This window comes from Choloepus didactylus, chromosome 2 (assembly GCF_015220235.1).
Source record: "Choloepus didactylus isolate mChoDid1 chromosome 2, mChoDid1.pri, whole genome shotgun sequence".
Taxonomy (NCBI): Eukaryota; Metazoa; Chordata; class Mammalia; order Pilosa; family Megalonychidae; genus Choloepus; species Choloepus didactylus.
In genome coordinates, this window is record NC_051308.1 from 214,800,773 (window position 1) to 214,808,639 (window position 7,867).

A 7,867-nucleotide genomic window follows, 5' to 3' on the forward strand; every position below is an offset into this window, starting at 1 on the left:
TGGGGGATTTGAATATTAAAGCTGCCCTTCCTCCCTGGCCACCCGTACACATGCCCCACATTCAGGGCGGACGGCTACAGAAACACACCCAAACTGAGTTCTCCAACTGAACCCCACAAGAATCATTTCCCCACACACCGCAGGAACGAGGTTGAGAAATGACTTGAGGGGTATAGGTCACTCACAGATGCCATCTGCTGGTTAGTTAGAGAAAGTGTACGCCACCAAACGGTGTTTCTGAAAAATTAGATTGGTATCTTTTTTTTACAACGTGAAAGAACCCTATCAAGCAAAGCAAATTCCAAGAGGCCAAAAACAACAGAAAATCTTAATGCATATGGTAAAACCAGGTGATATGGAGAATCCAACTCCAATCAAACAAATCCAGATATCAGAAGAGACACAGTACCTGGCCCAATTAATCAAAGAACTACAATCGAGGAACGAAAACATGGCAAAGGATTTAAAGGACATTAAGAAGACCATGGCCCAGGATATAAACGACATAAAGAAGACCCTAGAAGAGCATATAGAAGACATTGCAAGAGTAAATAAAAAAATAGAAGATCTTATGGAAATAAAAGAAACTGTTGGCCAAATTAAAAAGAGTCTGGATATTCACAAGAGAAGATTAGAGGAAGTTGAACAATGTCTCAGTGTCCTAGAAGTCCGCAGAACAGAAAATGAAAGGACAGAAGAAAGAATAGAGAAAAAAACCAAAAAAATCAAAATGGATCTCAGGGATATGATAAATAAAATAAAATTGCAAACTTAAGACTCATTGGTGTCCCAGAAGAGGAAGAGAAGGGTAAAGGTCTAGAAAGAGTATTCAAAGAAATTGTTGGGGAAAACTTCCCCAACCTTCTACACGATATAAATACACAAAGCATAAATGCCCAGTGAACTCCAAATAGAATAAATCCAAATAAACCCACTCTGAGACATATTCTGATCAGACTCTCAAATACTGAAGAGAAGGAGCAAGTTCTGAAAGCAGCAAGAGAAAAGCAATTCACCACATACAAAGGAAACAACATAAGACTAAGTTGTGACTACTCAGTGGCCACCATGGAGGTAAGAAGGCAGTGGCATGACATATTTAAAATTCTGAGAGAGACAAATTTCCGACCAAGAATACTTTATCCAGCAAAACTCTCCTTCAAATTTGAGGGAGAACTTAAATTTTTCACAGACAAACAAATGCTTAGAAAGTTTGCCAATAAAAGACCTGCCCTACTTCAGATACTAAAGGGAGAAACAAAAAAAGGAGAAAGAGATATAGAGAATTTTAACAGACATATATAGTACCTTACATCCCAAATCACCAGGACACTCATTTTCCTCTAGTGATCACGGATCTTTCTCCAGAACGGACCATAAGCTGGGACATAAAACAAGCCTCAAGAAATTAAAAAAAAAAAAAATGAATATACTGAAAGCACATTCTCCAACCACAATGGAATACAAATAGAAGTCAATAATATTTGAACTGTAACTCCACTATTTACTTCCTAAATGATATAAAATACACAAACTCTAAAGACAAATCAGTGGTTTTGAACTCAATGTAAAATATGTAATTTTAGACAACTATATAAAGGTGGGGGAATGGAGGCGTATAGGAACATAGTTTATGTGTCTTACTGAATTGCAGGTGGTATCAAAGAAAAACAAGATTGTTATGGATTTAAGAGGTTAATTTTAAGCCCCACAGTAAACACAAAGAAATTATCAGAGAATATGACCATAGAGATGAAAAGTAGAGTGTGGGTTAAGAGAAATGGGGGAAGGGGAAATGGGGAGTTAAGAAATGAGTGTAGAGGCGGGGCAAGATGGCGGACTGGTGAGCTGTATGTTTTAGTTACTCCTCCAGGCAAGTAGGTAGAAAGCCAGGAACTGCGTGGACTGGACACCACAAAGCAATCTGACTTTGGGCATACTTCATACAACACTCATGAAAATGTGGAACTGCTGAGATCAGCGAAATCTGTAAGTTTTTGTGGCCAGGGGACCCGCACCCCTCCCTGCCAGGATCAGTCCCGTGGGAGGAGGGGCTGTCAGCTCCGGGAAGGAGAAGGGAGAACTGCAGTGGCAGCCCTTATCGGAAACTCATTCTACTGATCCAAATTCCAACCATAGATAGACTGAGACCAGACACCAGAGAATCTGAGAGCAGCCACCCCAGCAGAGAGGAAACAGGCATAGAAAAAAACAACACGAAAAACTCCAAAATAAAAGCAGAGGATTTTTGGAGTTCTGGTGAACATAGAAAGGGGAAGGGCAGAGAGCAGGCCCTGAGGCTCATATGCAAATCCCAAAGAAAAGCTGATCTCTCTGCCCTGTAGACATTTCCTTAATGGCCCTAACTGCTTTGTCTCTTAGCATTTCAATAACCCATTAGATCTCTGAGGAGGGCCCCCCCTTTTTTTTTGTTAATCCTTTTTTCTGTTTCTAAAACAATTACTCTAAGAAGCCCAATACAGAAAGCTTCAAAGACTTGCAATTTGGGCAGGTCAAGACAAGAGCAGAACTAAGAGAGCTCTGAGACAAAAGGCAATAATCCAGTGGCTGAGAAAATTCACTAAACACCACAACTTCCCAAGAAAAGGGGGGTGTCCACTCACAGCCATCATCCTGGTGGACAGGAAACACTTCTGCCCATTGCCAGCCCCATAGCCCAGAGCTGCCCCAGACAACCCAGTGTGATGGAAGTGCTTCAAATAACAGGCACACACCACAAAACTGGGCATGGACATTAGCCTTCCCTGCACCCTCAGCTGATTGTCCCAGAGTTGGAAGGTGGAGCAGTGTGAATTAACAAAGCCCCATTCAGCCATCATTTCAGCAGACTGGGAGCCTCCCTACACAGCCCAGCAGCCCAGAACTGCCCTGGGGGGATGGTACTCACCTGTAACATAGCACAGTCATCCCTCAACAGAGGACCAGGGGGTACACAGCCTGGAAGAGGGGCCCACTTGCAAGTCTCAGGAGCCATACGCTAAAACCAAGGACTTGTGGGTCAGTGGCAGAGACAAACTGTGGCAGAACTGAACTGAAGGATTAGAATATTGCAGCAGCTTTAAAACTCCAGGATCACCAGGGAGATTTGATTGTTAGAGCCACCCCCCCTCCCTGACTGCCCAGAAACATGCCCCATATACAGGGCGGGCAACACCAAATACACACGCAAGCTTGGTACACCAATTGGACCCCACAAGACTCACTCCCCCACTCACCACAATGGCTAAGCAGGGGAGAACTGGCTTGGAGAAAAGGTGGCTCGTGGACGCCACCTGCTGGTTAGTTAGAGAAAGTGTACTCCACGAAGCTGTAGATCTGATAAATTAGAGATAGGGACTTCAATTGGTCTACAAATCCTAAAAGAACCCTATCAAGTTCAGCAAATGCCACGAGGCCAAAAACAACAGAAAATTATAAAGCATATGAAAAAACCAGACAATATGGATAACCCAAGCCCAAGCACCCAAATCAAAAGATAAGAAGAGACACAGCACCTAGAGCAGCTACTCAAAGAACTAAAGATGAACAATGAGACCATAGTATGGGATACAAAGGATATCAAGAAGACCCTAGAAGAGCATAAAGAAGACATTGCAAGAGTAAATAAAAAAATAGATGATCTTATGGAAATTAAAGAAACTGTTGACCAAATTAAAAAGATTCTGGACACTCATAGTACAAGACTAGAGGAAGTTGAACAACGAATCAGTGACCTAGAAGATGAGAGAATGGAAAATGAAAGCATAAAAGAAAGAATGGGGAAAATATTGAAAAAATCGAAACGGACCTCAGGGATATGATAGATAATATAAAACGTCCAAATATAAGACTCATTGGTGTTCCAGAAGGGGAAGAAAAGGGTAAAGGTCTAGGAAGAGTATTCAAAGAAATTGTTGGGGAAAACTTCCCAAATCTTCTAAACAACATAAATACACAAATCATAAATGCTCAGCGAACTCCAAATAGAATAAATCCAAACAAACCCACTCCGAGACATATTCTGATCACACTGTCAAACACGGAAGAGAAGGAGCAAGTTCTGAAAACAGCAAGAGGAAAGCAATTCACCACATACAAAGTAAACAGCATAAGACTAAGTAGTGACTACTCAGCAGCCACCATGGAGGCGAGAAGGCAGTGGCACAATATATTTAAAATTCTGAGTGAGAAAAATTTCCAGCCAAGAATGGTTTATCCAGCAAAGCTCTCCTTCAAATTTGAGGGAGAGCTTAAATTTTTCACAGACAAACAAATGCTGAGAGAATTTGCTAACAAGAGACCTGCCCTACTGGAGATACTAAAGGGAGCCCTACAGACAGAGTAACAAAGAAAGGACAGAGAGAATTGGAGAAAGGTTCAGTACTAACAAGATTCGGTATGGGTACAATTAAGGATATTAATAGAGAGAGGGGAAAAGTATGACAAACATAAACCAAAGGATAAGATGGCTGATTCAAGAAATGCCTTCACGGTTATAACGTTGAATGTAAATGGATTAAACTCCCCAATTAAAAGATATAGATTTGCAGAATGGATCAAAAAAAATGAACCATCAATATGTTGCATACAAGAGACTCATCTTAGACACAGGGACACAAAGAAATTGAAAGTGAAAGGATGGAAAAAAATATTTCATGCAAGCTACAGCCAAAACAAAGCAGGTGCAGCAATATTAATCTCAGATAAAATAGACTTTAAATGCAGGGATGTTTTGAGAGACAAAGAAGGCCACTACATACTAATAAAAGGGGCAATTCAGCAAGAAGAAATAACAATCGTAAATGTCTATGCACCCAATCAAGGTGCCACAAAATACATGAGAGAAACACTGGCAAAACTAAAGGAAGCAGTTGATGTTTCCACAATAATTGTGGGAGACTTCAACACATCACTCTCTCCTATAGATAGATCAACCAGACAGAAGACCAATAAGGAAATTGAAAACCTAAACAATCTGATAAATGAATTAGATTTAACAGACATATACAGGACATTACACCCCAAATCACCAGGATACACATACTTTTCTAGTGCTCACGGAACTTTCTCCAGAATAGATCATATGCTGGGACATAAAACAAGCCTCAATAAATTTAAAAAGATTGAAATTATTCAAAGCACATTCTCTGACCACAATGGAATACAATTAGAAGTCAATAACCATCAGAGACTTAGAAAATTCACAAATACCTGGAGGTTAAACAACACACTCCTAAACAATCAGTGGGTTAAAGAAGAAATAGCAAGAGAAATTGCTAAATATATAGAGACCAATGAAAATGAGAACACAACATAGTAAAACCTATGGGATGCAGCAAAAGCAGTGCTGAGGAGGAAATTTATAGCACTAAACGCATATATTAAAAAGGAAGAAAGAGCCAAAATCAAAGAACTAATGGATCAACTGAAGAAGCTAGAAAATGAACAGCAAACCAATCCTAAACCAAGTAGAAGAAAAGAAATAACAAGGATTAAAGCAGAAATAAATGACATAGAGAACAAAAAAACAATAGAGAGGATAAATATCACCAAAAGTTGGTTCTTTGAGAAGATCAACAAGATTGACAAGCCCCTAGCTAGACTGACAAAATCAAAAAGAGAGAAGACCCATATAAACAAAATAATGAATGAAAAAGGTGACATAACTGCAGATCCTGAAGAAATTAAAAAAATTATAAGAGGATACTATGAACAACTGTATGGCAACAAACTGGATAATGTAGAGGAAATGGGCAATTTCCTGGAAACATATGAACAACCTAGACTGACCAGAGAAGAAATAGAAGACCTCAACCAACCCATCACAAGCAAAGAGATCCAATCAGTCATCAAAAATCTTCCCACAAATAAATGCCCAGGGCCAGATGGCTTCACAGGGGAATTCTACCAAACTTTCCAGAAAGAACTGACACCAATCTTACTCAAACTCTTTCAAAACATTGAAGAAAATGGAACACTACCTAACTCATTTTATGAAGCTAACATCAATCTAATACCAAAACCAGGCAAAGATGCTACAAGAAAGGAAAACTACCGGCCAATCTCCCTAATGAATATAGATGCAAAAATCCTCAACAAAATACTTGCAAATCGAATCCAAAGACACATTAAAAAAATCATACACCATGACCAAGTGGGGTTCATTCCAGGCATGCAAGGATGGTTCAACATCAGAAAATCAATCAATGTATTACAACACATTAACAAGTCAAAAGGGAACAATCAAATGATCATCTCAATAGATGCTGAAAAAGCATTTGACAAAATCCAACATCCGTTTTTGACAAAAACACTTCAAAAGGTAGGAATTGAAGGAAACTTCCTCAATATGATAAAGAGCATATATGAAAAACCCACAGCCAGCATAGTACTCAATGGTGAGAGACTGAAAGCCTTCCCTCTAAGATCAGGAACAAGACAAGGATGCCCGCTGTCACCACTGTTATTCAACATTGTGCTGGAAGTGCTAGCCAGGGCAATCTGGCAAAACACAGAAATAAAAGTCATCCAAATTGGAAAAGAAGAAGTAAAACTGTCATTGTTTGCAGATGATATGATCTTATATCTGGAAAACCCTGAGAAATCGACGATACAGCTACTAGAGCTAATAAACAAATTTAGCGAAGTAGCGGGACACAAGATGAATGCACATAAGTCAGTAATGTTTCTATATGCTAGAAATGAACAAACTGAAGAGACACTCAAGTAAAAGATACCATTTTCAATAGCAACTAAAAAAATCAAGTAGGAATAAACTTAACCAAAGATGTAAAAGACCTATACAAAGAAAACTACATAACTCTACTAAAAGAAATAGAAGGGGACCTTAAAAGATGGAAAAATATTCCATGTTCATGGATAGGAAGGCTAAACGTCATTAAGATGTCAATTCTACCCAAACTCATCTACAGATTCAATGCAATCCCAATCAAAATTCCAACAACCTACTTTGCAGACTTGGAAAAGATAGTTATCAAATTTATTTGGAAAGGGAAGATGCCTCGAATTGCTAAAGACACTCTAAAAAAGAAAAACGAAGTGGGAGGACTTACACTCCCTGACTTTGAAGCTTATTATAAAGCCACAGTTGCCAAAACAGCATGGTACTGGCACAAAGATAGACATATAGATGAATGGAATTGAATTGAGAATTCAGAGATAGACCCTCAGATCTATGGCCGACTGATCTTTGATAAGGCCCCCAAAGTCACTGAACTGAGTCATAATGGTCTTTTCAACAAATGGGGCTGGGAGAGTTGGATATCCATATCCAAAAGAATGAAAGAGGACCCCTATCTCACACCCTACACAAAAATTAACTCAAAATGGATGAAAGATCTCAGTATAAAAGAAAGTACCATAAAACTCCTAGAAGATAATGTAGGAAAACATCTTCAAGACCTTGTATTAGGCGGCCACTTCCTAGACTTTACACCCAAAGCACAAGCAACAAAAGAGAAAATAGATAAATGGGAACTCCTCAAGCTTAGAAGTTTCTGCACCTCAAAGGAATTTCTCAAAAAGGTAAAGAGGCAGCCAACTCAATGGGAAAAAATTTTTGGAAACCATGTATCTGACAAAAGACTGATATCTTGCATATATAAAGAAATCCTACAACTCAATGACAATAGTACAGTCGGCCCAATTATAAAATGGGCAAAAGATATGAAAAGACAGTTCTCTGAAGAGGAAATACAAATGGCCAAGAAACACATGAAAAAATGTTCAGCTTCACTAGCTATTAGAGAGATGGAAATGAAGACCACAATGAAATACCATCTAACACCGATTAGAGTGGCTGCCATTAAACAAACAGGAAACTACAAATGCTGGAGGGGATGTGGAG